Genomic DNA, 14,857 nt, shown 5'->3' with positions numbered 1-14,857 from the left:
GACAACTGATCTGACCTTGCATCTCACCCTTGAGCTTTCACGCTTGCCATCTGATTCGCTAGTGTCTGGAACTAATTAACAGGTGTGGCAAGAAAGAAAGAAGAAAACAAACCTTGGCAACTTTCTCCCAGGGAATTGATGGCTTTAGATTTACAACAGCTCCTCCAGGAAAGAACGAACACAGAGAACTCAGTGAGATGGGTTCATTATTCAAAGAGTGTCCACCTACCTATTCCGCCTTTAGAAGTATCCACCGCCAAGGAAGTAAAGTTAAAAATGCACCCCCAATTACCTGGTTGCTTTCTTGGCTATAGATGATGCCAAAAATATTGACAGAAATACCTGAGTGGACTGAGCCCCAAAGCCTTAGAAAAGTCAGAACGAGAACGTCTGCTGGCTACGCTCTGAGACTAAGATAGCAAGAAAGGAATCAAAAATATTTTCCCTCCATCAAAGACATTACTTCTCTGGAACTACTCGGAAACCTCCAGAAACCTGTACAAATCACACAGTACCTTGCAAACATGCCTTCTGTGGATGAAAGGTATAATTATATCCTGTTATCCAAGGTAATTTACCAAGAGCTCCTGAAAGGTTTCTATAGCCAAAAGAAAATAATAATCTTTAAGTCCTCCGACTTTATTCTTGGCCACAGGAATAAAACACACTTACCCAGTAAGGCTTTTTTCCTTATTTTTATTAACATACATATCACTTATTGAGTTTAAAATGCATTCTAGCATTTCATCAACATTAGTCAGAAGTCAGAATACACACAAAGACTTGGCCCCATTCCGTGTATCCCTATGTTGGCCAAGTGCGAAAGAATTAAGACATCTGTCCAAGTTAGCCTTCAGTCCTCGCTCACCTGGCCTTTTGCCTTTTCAGAATGAACCCAGAGTTCAACCCACTGAGTGCAATTCACAAGAAGTGCAAAGCCAATTATCTATTAATAGAAGCACTGTGTTGTTAGGAAAAAGATTTCTGGCTTTGGAGTCAGAGACTTGGATCCCCACCTTCAAAGTTATCTGATGCTGGGCAAGTTTCTTAACTAAGCAAAATTTCTGTTTGCACACTTGGGAAATACAAGGATTTCGAATAGGGTATATCTGGCCCCTAGCATGGCCCACCTGCTCATAGTAGGTGCTCAACCAACAGTGGTTAATGTTAGCCATGCCACACTCTAAAAACACCTGGAGAAGGAGTAATAGCCAAATTTCCAGATACCCTCACTCTCCCCTGCAAGAATGGCTTGGGAGGGAGGTGTTCTTCCTAGAAATCACGGCTTAGAGCAGAAAACACTACTCAGGAGTATAAAACTCCCAGACCTTGTCAAAGGCCAGGAGGGAAGCAAATGATAGGAGCAGAAGATACAGGTGATCACACGAAACCTAAAAAGGGAGGTGCCCTGATAACTTGGCAACAGAAACACTCAAGCTCTGTGTGGACAGAAAGGTCTGGAGGACCATTTTCCTTTACAAGTCACTCTGAAATCTGGCTATGCCAAAGAGAACAAGAAAATCCTCCGAAAACTCCTTTTCTTCCCCTTCCCACGTGGGCAGGCACGGCTGCTCTCACCACCCCTCCCCTGCGTTTCCAGGGCAGACTCAGGGTGGGGCCTGAGGACCCACTAATGCTCCTTCAACACCCTAACTTGAGGACTTCAACATCCTTGTTTTTCCCTCGTCAAACAACTTACAACTGAAAGCCAGATTCTTATCACCTACACCAAACAAGGGGCATGTTGTCCACCCTGTCAAATATCCCGAGAAGGAGACATTCCCAACCAGAACCTGAAAAACCATTAAATAAGGATGGGTCTTCCCAGCCAACTAGCCACTTCCTTCCACCATCGCCACCCCGGCCCAAGTTCTTAACCTGCAGATGCGCACGACACACAGGACCCAATGCTAGAAACCCTTCTAGGCGGACCTGAGCTGTCCAAGAAAAGGGTGTTCATCTCTCCCATTTTCCCCATCTCGCACTTCATAATTAAGCAGCAGCCTGGCAAGTTCAGAAATATGTGCTCTGCTTGGAAGAGCCTCCTATTTTCATATTCTGTTGGAGAAAGAAACCAAACATCTTAAGAGGAGTACGGACGGCTCCACCCTCTATAAATGCACCTGCCCCATCCACTGGATCCACAGCTGTGTTAACACTTGGACCAATGCTGATAACCTGCAGTCCAGCGCCTGGATCTGGTATGAACTTGGTTATTAACTAGAGATGGGAACTTGGGCCTCACTAAAACCGAGTACACAAGAGAACAAAATCAAGGGCCCAGGATGCTGCGTGAGGATTGGATCTGCAGCCTCCTCCCACCAGGAAGTAGGGGACAGGCACTGGGCTGGATTAGCACTCTTGACAACGAGCGTCCACAAGCAGCTTGCAATGTCGGAAGATCTCCGAGATCCATGCTGCCTTTCAAATTGCTGAGCGTGGAGCTCAGTCAGAATGCTCAAGGTCTTCCACGCTGTCCTGGGTGTCCAAGGCAGCAGAGACTGGTATTTTAATAACACCCAAGTCGCTCTGCAACCCTCCACAGATCCCACAATGCATCACCAACTGGAACCAGAAGAGGGAGAAATCAAAGCCAGGAGCTCTGCCAGATGCCCACCCAGGAGCTAGCAAGATAACAATAATGGCTATTATTTTCAAATGCCTACAATTTGCCAGGCCTGTGGCGATTGCCTTACACGGCTTTCATTTAGTCTTTCAACAACCTCACGGAGCAGGGACTGTTACCCCATTTCACAGATGGGCAGACAAGCCCACATGGCTAAATGACCTCAACTCTCTATCCTGATACCCAGACTAGCGCTTGCTAGTGACAGTGCCTTCCAGGAGGCAAGCCCTTCCACCAATGACAGGAGTCTCCTGGCCCTATGTGTTAAGGAGGTACGGAAGGGGAAGAGGGGATTTGTCCCATGGGGCTCCCACTGGGAAAAGCTCTTCTGGAAGGCAAGATAAGGCTGGAAAGAGCACTCTCGACCCGTGCTACCAGATAAAACTACAATACAAGCCAGGAATGCGAACCACGTGTCATTTTAAGTTTATGGTAGTCACATCACATGAAACAGTAAAAAGAAACAGGTGATATAAATTTTAATAATATATTCCACTTAACCCAATATATTGAAAATATTATCGTTTCAATAGACAATCAATGTAAAATTTTAATGAGCTATTTTACATACTTTTTCCATAGGTCTTTGAAACCCAATGTGCATTTTACACTTAAAGCACGTCTCAGGGGCGCCTGGGTGGCTCAGTTGGTTAAATCAGTGTTCGCCTTCGGCTCAGGTCATGATCTCAGGGTCTGGGCTGGAGCCCCACATCGGGGCTCCCTGCTCAGCGGGGTGTCTGCTTCTCCCTCTGCCCCTGCCCCTGGCCCCTCCACTCATGCTCTGTCTCTCACTTTCTCTCGCTCTCAAATAAATAAATAAAATCTTAAAAAAAAAAAAAAAAAAGCACATCTCAATTCAGACAAGCCACATCTCGGGTGTTCAATAGCTGCATGTGGCTAGTGGCTACTGTATCAGACAAAGGGGACCTTGAGGGGGAAAATTCATATCCAAGGAACAAATACAGGATGACGTGACGTCATCCAAGTACTTGGTGTATTACCAAATACCAAAAAGTTATCTGATGTCAGCTCCACAAAAGAATTCCTTTCACCTTCTATCCCTGCTCTCTAATTTCGGTAGCAAAAATAACCCTGATCAGGAGACCACTCAAATTTTGAGAAACAAGCTACCTAAAGGTAACAATGAATTTATTCAGAGTAAACACAAGACACTTTACCAGATATAAACAACAGGGGAAAAGAATCCATTTAGTCAGTCACACTTTTAAAGACTGCTGTCACCAAGCCCATACTTAACACTTACTTAAATAGCTAAGAATTCAGAAAGGTGTCACTTTGGAATACAAACAGTCCTACAGGAGCCTTAATCTGATGCAAAACCTCTGGGCTTTGAAGCAAGGAAAAATAAGCAACTCATTTTAAGTCCCTAAACCTGCATTAGTAAGCTCACCAATTAGAATATGATGTAACTACCACAAAGACACTGGATTTTTTTTTCCCCTGAATAAATGAATGTGAGTCAAATATAAGCCAAAATCAACGTCATGGATCAGGAAACCTTTGCACGTGACACCTGCTATTGATACCTGCTCTTTCAAGTTAATTTCAAAATAGCTCCATGGCCTAAAAATTGCCCCTATAGCAGCAAGAATATAAAAGCCCCTTGGAAGTGCTTTTCCTTATGCTATTTTCTAAGGCTGGCTAAATGTCGCAGAACAGCAGAGCAATGGGACAAAAGTCCTCTCCCAGGCCAACTCCTGACAAAGAATTTCAGGACCCAGTTCAGGTGTTAGCAGGAAAGAGCTCTGGGATCAATAAGCAATGTCCGTCAAGGCCAGGGCAATGAGGACCTTCACCTCAAATGCCAATCTCCAATCCCTGTGTAGAAAAACTGCAAAATAACACAGGAGCAAGAAGGAGACACACACACATGAACACACATAGGCTACAGACCTGCACGGACTATTTCCACCTGTATGCACCCAGGTGGTAGGACGGGCCCCACGTTAATAGACACATGTACACTCTACCCACCCAGAGAATTTCAGCAATGAGATACTAAGGGTAACTGTAAACCTGCTCCTTCAAGCTGGGGGCATACAGGGCAAAAGGAAACCTAAGAGCCATCTTTGGTAAATCTCTGTCAACAGAAAATGCTGCTGAGTAGCACATGCCCCTTCATTTATCTACCGCGTACTCTGTTAGCCGAGAAGGAACAGGACACCATCCAGAAAGCCAAGCTCAAACTCTGATTCGGCCGTTTCATTAACTGTAGGATGTCCGCTCCCTCTGAGTGCCAGATCTCCCACCTCTGCATGGGGCTGCAGGGCATTAACTAAGAGCCTATGGATGCAAGCATTTCTTACAAATTGTATTTAAAACAGCTAGGCACCCTTTATAATGCCCTGTGTAACCTAATGCTTTTCTGGTGCTTGGCACTCACGGTCTCATTTGCATCCTCAAAAGGACTGTAGGAGGTTAAGACTCCCACTTATTTTATAGATGTAATTTAAGTCACTGGCCCAAATAAGTACAGCACAAAGTTAGGATTCTCTAAGTTGGGCCAGTTACTTATTAAGTTGATGGACAGACCTGAGCAATTCAAAAACCAAGAGTTTGCCAGTGGCCTGTTTCCCCAGAATCCCCCTGTCTCATCTCATTTCCTCAAAATTGTTAAGGTCTCAAGGCATGTTAAGAATTATTTCTGCAGACTCTTTGGTTTCTCTGGTCAGAGTGCTTACCATTCTACCCCCCCATTCTCCAGAAATCAATTTTTCCCCCACTTGGCATCCGAGTGAAGGCAGAATCCTCAAGAACCAGCATCCCCCCCCCGCCTTTGCCTCTGTTACTGAAAAGCTTCTCTTTTCAAAAAGCACATCCTAAAAAGGATTGAGAAAGAACTCTAATCCAGCGTTTACCCACCCTCTATCACATGAAATAATTTCAGCAGCTTCTGCACAAGCTGATCCATCGAGAAAATGAGGGGCTGATGCCCAAACTGTCAAGTGATTTCCCTTACCCTCCACATGGCCTTTGCACACATGTAAGCAGAGAAAATGACTAGTTCTAGAAGAGAAAATGAATGGATGGAAGAAGAAGAAAATAGGGTGGGCATCGACTAGCCATGTGTTCTAGAAAACTTAGCTTCTGTCTAAGCACATCTGGAATCACCATGCTACACCAGCGAGCATCTGTCTCAGCAAGGCCATCCGACAAGGTGGTCAACCAATACTGGTGAAGCAAAAATGATCAGTTCAGGCAAGCCCTCTTCCTAGACCAGCCTGCCCAAAGCCATGGCAAGGCAAAAGACCACCATTCATCTTCAGGCTCTGTGGTCGGCTCGAGCAAGCTCTGCTGCCCTCTAGATACCTCATGTCACTAGGACTAGAACAACCCACGCAGATGTGAGAACGCCCGACTCCTCCTGAATCCACCCTTTCCAGTCAAGGGTACTACGGACATAAACGCACACCACTTCACAGAAGGTAGCCTAAGTTATTCCACAGAGAAGAAAAAAAAACTGTAATCATCAAAAACATAACCCTGCTGCCCCTTAAGACATCTGACTCTAATTAGAATATATTTTGTTTCCAACAAAAGATACCTCGGAGGCCAGCAATAGAAAGTGCAAATTTAGCTTCTCTTTCTTTAAAAGATGGACTTCCAACACCATGACAATATACACACTCTGAATTCTCTCAAGGAAGAGATTAACCTTGGCTATCGTATCTCTAATGAGGATGCAATATACAAATGTGAGATTTCTGGAAGCCACACACAATGATAGCAATGTGTTGTAAAATGTTCTCTAAGTGTTTTAGGGAGCATTCATTCTATCGGTCCTCAAATAGGACTAACACCACCTCGATACTGAGGACAGAGCAGATGGAAGCAGGAATGACATCCTGGCCTCAAGAGCGAACGGTCCACTTAGCCTCTAAATCATACACGAGGAACTCATGTGAATATACCATATATTAGAATGGCCACTTAAGGAAATGCGCTGGAAGGAGGGCGAAGGAATCACCCCCTCAAATCCTCCATCTGCCTATATGCCAAAAGCTGGCCACTCTACTTTATTCAAAGGTCAGGTTCTCATATGTTGTTATGGGAAAAATTAAGATGGGCTATTTCTATCATACATTAATCCATGCATGGGTATCATATGCAAAAAAAAATTATGGCTCAGGGATGTTATGTGAAAAAATTAAGATATTTGGCAAGGGACCCACTAAAATGACATCTGTACTATTAATGGACTCGGATCCTTCTATATCGGTCACGATGCTCTTTTATCACCTCTACCCTCCACCACCACCGTCCCCTCCCTGGATAGTTGGGTAACAAGAAAGTGACCAAGACAGCTAGTTCTTAAATCAAATGATACATTTTTCAAAACAACTTTTTTTAAAATTGAGTAAGCCAACAGCAATTTAGATCAGCAAGAGAAGTCACCATATTACTGTGAAAGATCCCAGCGGCCAGCCGTTTACAGAGCAAAAAAGGACACAACCAGCAGAGCTGAGCTCCAGCTTTCACAGGCCAGACTGGTAGGAATGAAGTCATCCCATCAGCCAGGGATGGTCTTCCTTGCAGTAACACGTACGCACACATTTACATTTACACAGAACCAACCTAGAGAATACAAAACCTCAAACAAGCAGCAACAAAAAAAATCCTTCCCTCAAACAGAAACTTAGAAATCTCCTACACGCAGATGCCAACACCTCCAGGGACCAGCTGAGCATTGTAAATAACCTCTGTGGGCCAGGTGAGTGCCCCATCTCAGGGGGCAGCCACTGTTGAATTCAAGCTTACTGCTGTTGCCAAGCAAAGACATGGGCCCTAGGCTGCAGTACCTTCCCATTTTTCAGGAGTAACCCAGACTTCTATGGGAAGCCACCACGAAGACAGGAGTTTCGGTCAACACTCCCCCCCCCAGTGCCTAGAACAGTGCCTGGCACACTGTAAGTTCTCAGGATACACTTGTGGATGGCATGAATGCAAAATGCCCCAATTTTTAATTTCATTTTTTTCTTTTCAACACACTATGGCCAAAACAGTATGGCCAGATGCCCCCTGCAGAACTCCAGATAACCCGAATGACTGTCCTGTCTCCTTCCATTTCTCTTTCCCAGAGTAAGATCCAGAACTAGCTGTGTTCTCCTTTTAGACAAAGAATCCTGCCCCCGGGGCGCCTGGGTAGCGCAGTCGTTAAAGCGTCTGCCTTCGGCTCAGGGCGTGATCCCGGCGTTCGGGGATCGAGTCCCACATCGGGCTCCTCCGCTAGGAGCCTGCTTCTTCCTCTCCCACTCCCCCTGCTGTGTTCCCTCTCTCGCTGGCTGTCTCTGTCAAATAAATAAATAAAATCTTTAAAAAAAAAAAAAAAAAAAAAAGAATCCTGCCCCCCACCCCAATCACAAATCACGTTAGTTTTAAAGGCCATACATAACTTGATTGGCATGAACAAGCCTGCATTTTTTTACCTGGACTCCTGGAGAAATAAGGTTTAATGTTTAAAAACAAAAAATAGCTTATAGGCATTCCATTAACCAAGATCCACTCACCACCTTGTTTGCTACTCCCTCGGGACCGTCTGTCGCAAGGTTAGCAACATAATCAAAGGGTTCATAGAGCCTTAGGAAGCAAGCTCTCAGAGGGAAGTTAACAAGAAGTACACCTCAGAAATCACAATATAATATGCAGTGAGCATTTGACTTGCATACTGCAGAAAGGCCAGGACCTCCCAGACTGCCCGGCCTGGCATCGACAATCCCTAAAATTCCAGACGAATTCAGAAGCCATTTAGTTAAAGGTGTAGGAAAAAAACCCAAAGAAACAGAGGGTCTTGCCTAGATCCCACAGCTGGTTTGGCTGGCTCCAGTGGCTAGTTCTAAACTGCAGAGGAAAAATCCGGAACCCAAACCATGTCTTGCCCCCAGGTACAACTCCCTGGGACCTTGTCCTGCAGTCAAAAAAGGACACAACCAGGACAGCTGAGCTCCAGAGCCTGCAGCCCACACTTAAATGATATATGGCAGAATAATAAGACCACAGTGTTATAACATAACCATATTCAACGCCCCAAACAAAAGTTCTCAAATTATAGTCTACACTGGATCGCTCTGAAGAGGAATCAAAAAAACTTACCGCCAACAAACTCACTCTGTCCACAGCTATTATCACCTTATTGAGAAGCTAAAGAAATTTGCTGAAAGGTCATCTCTTCAAAGAAACCAAATAAAGTCCTATCCTAATTGCATTATTTCCTTATTTATGTGTGACAAATACAGGAAGACACCTTTACTTCACCCAGTGTTTATGGTCCTTGCTTTTAGGGGAAAAGTAGGAGGGCAAAATATACCGGGCTGGGTCTGTCTCTTAATTGGCCTCCTATGTAATTTGGAAAAACAGTTTGCAAACAAACAGCAACCAGTCTGAAACTCAAAATTACCCGGAGAGAGGATTAGAGAGACATATTCTAGCCACCCCCCACTTACTCCGGGGTGACACCGTAGAGGAACGACGACTTCGTTCGGCTGTAGTTACTTCATCCTAAAGCAGAGATGCTGTTTCCACTTCCAAGTAGATGAAAGGTACATAAAAAGCTTGGGCACAGGGACTCCTGAGTGGCTCAGTTGGTTAAATGTCTGCCTTCACTCAAGTCAAGATTCCGGGGTCATGGGACCAAGGCCCACACTGGGCTCCCTCAGCGGGGAGTCTGCTCTCCCTCTGCCCATCCCCCTGCTCATGCTCCCTCCCTCCCTTACTCGCTCTCTCTCAAATAAATAAATAAATAAAATCTTAAAAAAAAAAAAAAAGCGTAGGCACAGTGCCTAGATAATGGCAAGCACTTGGTGAGTGTAGGCTAGTATAATCATTGTTCCCATTTTACAGATTTAAAAACTGAGGCCCATTTGCCCAAGGTAACACTGCTGTCATAGAACAAGAATTTTAACCTAGGCCTTTGGGGTCCTAGAGTGGTTCCTGAAGAAGAGATATGTATACCTCGGCCTGGAGGACCACCAACACCACTCAACCCCACTTCCACAAGATGCTGGGTAATTCGCCCAAGGCAGCCCAACCACCTGGTTCCACAACCAAGAGCACACCTAGCTCTCAGCCTCCAAGCTTGCTGAATGGAAACACTTCAGGAAAAGTGATTAAAAAAAAAGAAGAAGAAGAGAAATCATTTATAAATAACAACTGCTTTGTAAATAAATCCTTTCGACAATGCGTGACTAACTTCACTCTTGCAAAAAGTCAATGACATTTCCTCACTAATCTGGCCTCTGCTTTCACATTTGGTAAATTGTTTACGGCTGTGTCCTCTATCCAAACTATTCCAAATTGATGCATTTATCTGATTTAAGTGTACTGTGGAGTTTACAAGGCTGCAGTGGGGTGAGAATTCAACTACCTCTTGGATTCATACAACCAGTGGGAATTCCTCAAAAGTATACCCATTGCAGCATCAATCGACAAACCTGTCTCGCTCTCCTCGTTAGAAAAATACTATCGCAGACCCAAAAATAAGACCAGTTGTCCTATTTTCTTACATGGAAGTGTTACATATTCCATGAACTATGCTTTCGTGTCTTCTTTTAGTTGCTAAATTTTAGCAGCCAACTGTGTCACTTTGCCACAGCCCCAAAATAGCTAAGTCGAGTGGCTGAAAATCGCATTTTGTTGTTTGGCCAGAAAACCATCATGCTGCCTTCAGTTTGCAAAAAACGGATTCGAGGGCAGCAGCTATGCATGGTGTGGGGCTCTCTCCTGCGTGCTCTGCAGGGCTGAGCCCATGAGGACAAGGAGACAGGGACGGGACTGTGCCCAAGGGCCACACAAGTACAAAATAAAAGCAATACCCAAGTGGTACGATTTGCTTCCCATCAGCAGCACAAAATTAAAAGCCAGAAATGACAGTAACAGGCAGACCCATCCTCCTGGGTTACAACACAGTCTAGAAGGCCTGAGAAGAATCGGCATCCCAGGGTGCAGGACCAAGCAGCTCTTTCTGCAAAGGATAACGCCACACGTGGCTCTTGGGAGATTCACACGGTATCTTTTAAACCTGTGGAAAACATTTTTCCCATTTAAAGCTGGGGACACGGAGAGTGTGATGTGAGTGAGGAGGTCTCTCAGACTTCGTTGAGGCTTTCTCATTGCTTTAAACATCAAAAACTACCCATTTCACTAATTTTACATGGGATAGCCTCCTGTTAGTCCTTCTAACTCCTCGTCCTCAATAGCAAAGCCAGGTCCAAAACGCATCGCACAAATTTATATAAATACTTTTTAAATGTTTTTGTTTTTTCATACAGTTGTCATTTTCAGTTCTACTCTCCTCTTCCCATACACTCCTACCCAGATCTCTTTAGTACACACAAAACAAAAATGGCTAATGTACTGAGTACTGTTGACCATGCAAAGTTCTCAGTCCTTTAGCACGTGTTCTTGCTCAAAATGCACACCTTAGGAGTCAGGTACTATTGCTGTGTCATTTCACAGAGAAGGAGAAAAGGAAAAGACAGGCACAGAGAGGTTAAGTAACTAGTCTAAGGCAGCACAGCTAGTAATGGGAGAGGCAAGCTGGCTGCGAGACCACAGTCTGACATACTTCAATATATTCAGTACAACTCTCCATAGCTACCTGGTTTAAAAACAAAAACAGAAAGTAGTAACAAGTTCCAGGCTCCTACAAGACTTCTCCTTGCTATATGCAGACACACCAGTACGGTGACCCTCAAGAGAACCAAAGTTCTCCCTCAGTGTGAAAGCTGCCTCCCACCCCCAGGACAGCGGGAACACCACCCAGTTCAGCCGGAGGGGCTTCAAAAAGAGAAGCCGGCCACATCTCCAACCTGATCTGTTGTCACTCCTCCACGTAGCCCTGAAAGCACTTTTTACAGTGTTTTTGAAAAAGAAGCATATCAAGCACTATACTCATAAAATCTTTGAACCTGCAGAGGCCTGGCAAACCATCTCACACAGGTTATGTATTTTTTTTCTGTCAAAACACCAAAGACTCTGCTACAAATGAGACCAGGTAAACGGGCCCCTCCAATCACAGGTGTCCCTGTAGGAGCAGACACTGGCACAGGGAGCCCTCTAGCTACCTCAGGCAATCTTGCACAGCCATTTCTCACAAACCTCCCCATCCTCTTCGGAATGGGAGCGAGCCACAAACATATCTGCTATAGATTTCAATCAGCAGACCTTCCTCAAAATGAAATTCACCTACATTACTTGCAGATTTATTTTTTTAAAGAGACATTAACAATTCCGTGGTCTTGGAACTTGGGAGACAAAGAGGAATTGTAGGAAAAAGCAGGAAGAGATAAATAAGGGTTTTTAAAACACATGTCCTTTTCGGAGTGATTTTTTTTTTTTTTTTTTTTTTTTGGTTAGGATTCCTCGTAAACACAACCCTGCCCTCCGGGCCCCCAAAAAAGTCAAAACAAAGACACAGATAACCCTTTACCTTACAAATGTGCCTCTGATCTTTTAAGTGCACAGAACATTGCCAGAGTCCAGCGTTCAGTTCTTTACAAGCAAGATGGTCACTCCCATTTCTCAGGCAGAGAACCCAAAGCACCTGATCTTTTTAATCATTTGCAAATAATTAGTGAGGACTTAATGGGTGCCCAAGCAACCTCATTCTGGAACAAACTCCACAAGCAACTCCCTCGGCCTGGTGGGGGCAGGCTCTTCTCAACGGAACATTTCCTTCTTCCCCCGAAGCCCTGCGCAGTATGTACAAGCTTTCAGGCATCAAGCTCTGGCGGGAGCCGGGCACACTTCCCGGGCCACCTCCATATTATTAGATACACAGGCCTTTCATTCTCTACACATACAGCCAAAAATGTAGTTTCAGTGATTACCACTTACCGCCTGAGAGTGGTCAACCTGTACCAAAGCACATCAAGGGCTTATGGGGGGGTAAGGGGGAAGAGAATCAAGAATTTCTGAGATAACTTCAGGTAACTTCGGAAGTGGTGCTTTATGAAATGCAACCACATGGAAGATGTACTCCAAGATGAAAATGTTAATCATAATTTTTCTTTTTCTTGCAATTCACAATGCACACCCATCTTATAATCTTGACCTGCTTAGAAACATCACTGCATTGTCCTGCATGCTGTGCAAGTAAAATGTTGAGTGAAAATTCAGATTTAAAAAAAAAATTTTTTTCACCATAAAAGGAAAGCGGTAAAGCAACAAAGCATTAGCAACATCTGCTGTCTTCACCTAGGTAAGGCTAATATTGAGTGTCCAGACTATCCTTTTGGTTAAGAAGTTTCCAGAAAAACAAGGAAGGGAGTAAGGTGGGGGGGGGGGGTCTGCAGTAACACCTGCATGGGGCATTTTTAATGACCTTACATGAATGGCAAGAAAGTCCATTCCAACTGGTGCACCAATGTGTAACTAATTATACTACATTAACTTGGGAGTTTTTCAGAACACAAAAAGGAATGTGAAAGGGGTTTCATTTGGCTTTGCTGTCCCTGCACTGCTTCACATAAACAACATAATCTTTTACTCGGTGAAAACAAGTCCATAATTAAGGGGAGATGCTTCACTATTGGATAGTTCTCTTTCTCATTTCAGCCAGCCTTTCCTTAACCTTTCTGTCTCCCCCAACAGCAACTTCCCCCTTCTAAAGAGTCCTGATACGCCTATTTGTATTAATGTTCTAACTACATCAACTCTGTAAGAGGAACGCTGTTTAGACAGAAACAGGAAAGAATGTATGCCACAAAACTGTGTCAGAGGGACCAAGTTTCAAGACTGGACAAAGATTCTTTGTCCATGGAACAGGACATCTCAAGTGGGGGTTGTCCATGGAACAGGACATCTCAAGTGGGGGTTAGGACAAGGGGGACATGCCTGATTTCTCACTCCATCCCTAAAGAGTAAGACTGCTGACTTTCAAACATTACTTCTGCATTTTTCTAAGAAGGCCATAAAGGATGTCCATCAGGAATAAGCATGTACATGCAAATGCACCAGGAGACGGCGGAAAGAGATTCACCAGACATCAATCATGGATCCTCCGGTTCTGACACATCCAAAGTACACAGCAGAGCTTATCCATCTGAAGTGTTTCCAACGGCAGCCACCTAGATGTAATGTAATTATGGTACAAACATATCAGAATCAAAGAGAACGTTTCAACTCTGAGGGCGGAAAGAGAGAAGAAATCAATAAAAAAAATTTTCTTTTACGTTTCTGCTGAATAGCTTACAAATGTAAAATACATAAAATGTTAACCCTCTCAAGTACCACATTTTCTATCCTGCTGCAGGCACTTAGACTCTCTATGATTAGATATCTATGCCAAATGCTTAGATGAAGTATGTCTAAGATTTGCTTTAAAATAATGAGGTGTTAGGGAGGATGGTGGGGTACAGAAAAGATTGAGTTCATAATTGCTGTAACTGAATGGGGGGATCCATAGGGATCCATTATATTTTCCTATTTTCATAAATCTTTCTGTAACAGAGTAGAAAAAGAACGTACGGTGTATGTTTGATGACACTTCTGCTCTGAAAGTGGAAATACCACTTTAAACACTAACCGAGATGCGGGTCCCACACCTGCCATAGACTGATGTTGTTGGGAGACTAAAAGCCACTGTTTCCGACCAGCTGGGGAAAGATCCACGGCAGGGCTGTTTCCAAAACCCTCCCAAATTTCAGCTACCCTGTATCCTGAACAAGAGCTGAGAACAAATCTAACTGGAAAGTTGGTCATTCTGAGAGGAAACAAGCCAAACAGCAAGGGATCTGGGATAAGACCTCACAGGGAGGACCCTAATCCAACACCAGAAGCATCTTTATCCGTCGTGCCAACCACATAAACGCTTCCGAGGTTACGGAGGGCAAGAAGGGGGGTCCCAAAGCGAACGCGGGCCCGCACCGGGATCCGAGCGGGCCAGGAGCAGCAGCGCCCCGCGGAGGCCGCCTCCTCGCTCCAAGGCGCACTCGCAGCCCCCGAGCCTCGGAGCCCAGCCGCGTGCGCCCCATCCCCGCTCCCACCGCGGCCCCGCCGCACCCACAAGGCCGAGCCGGACCAGTGGAGGTGGTAGGAGCCCCACCAGTGGCTCAGGGGCGCCCCCTGAGGTCCAGCGGCGTCGCGGCACCTTCGAAAAACGGAAAGCCGGCGTCTCCCACGGCTCTGACATTTTAACTTTGCCTGGTTCCAAAGGCTGCTCGCTGCACCCTCTCCAGAGGCACTTTTCCAAACCACAGCCCCTCTTCCCCGCGC

At 44.9% G+C, this 14,857-nt stretch overlaps 1 protein-coding gene across 7 annotated transcripts in view; it reads right to left on the bottom strand.

Moving 5' to 3' along the window:
• PTPRG (protein tyrosine phosphatase receptor type G) overlaps nt 1–14,857 on the bottom strand; it is a 681,996-nt gene that overhangs the window by 664,120 nt on the left and 3,019 nt on the right. Inside the window, exon 1 of one of the 7 annotated variants that reach the window (XM_057311860.1) lies at nt 1–14,857. This exon is cut by the window's left edge and continues 39,229 nt beyond it. The exons of 5 other annotated variants lie outside the window; for them this stretch is intronic. The gene's annotated coding sequence lies outside the window, so the exon portion shown is untranslated. One more of the 7 variants, XM_057311861.1, reaches the window with a different exon arrangement.

Source organism: Ursus arctos, unplaced genomic scaffold (assembly GCF_023065955.2).
Source record: "Ursus arctos isolate Adak ecotype North America unplaced genomic scaffold, UrsArc2.0 scaffold_14, whole genome shotgun sequence".
NCBI classification, from domain to species: Eukaryota; Metazoa; Chordata; class Mammalia; order Carnivora; family Ursidae; genus Ursus; species Ursus arctos.
This window is presented reverse-complemented; position numbering and strand designations above follow the sequence as displayed.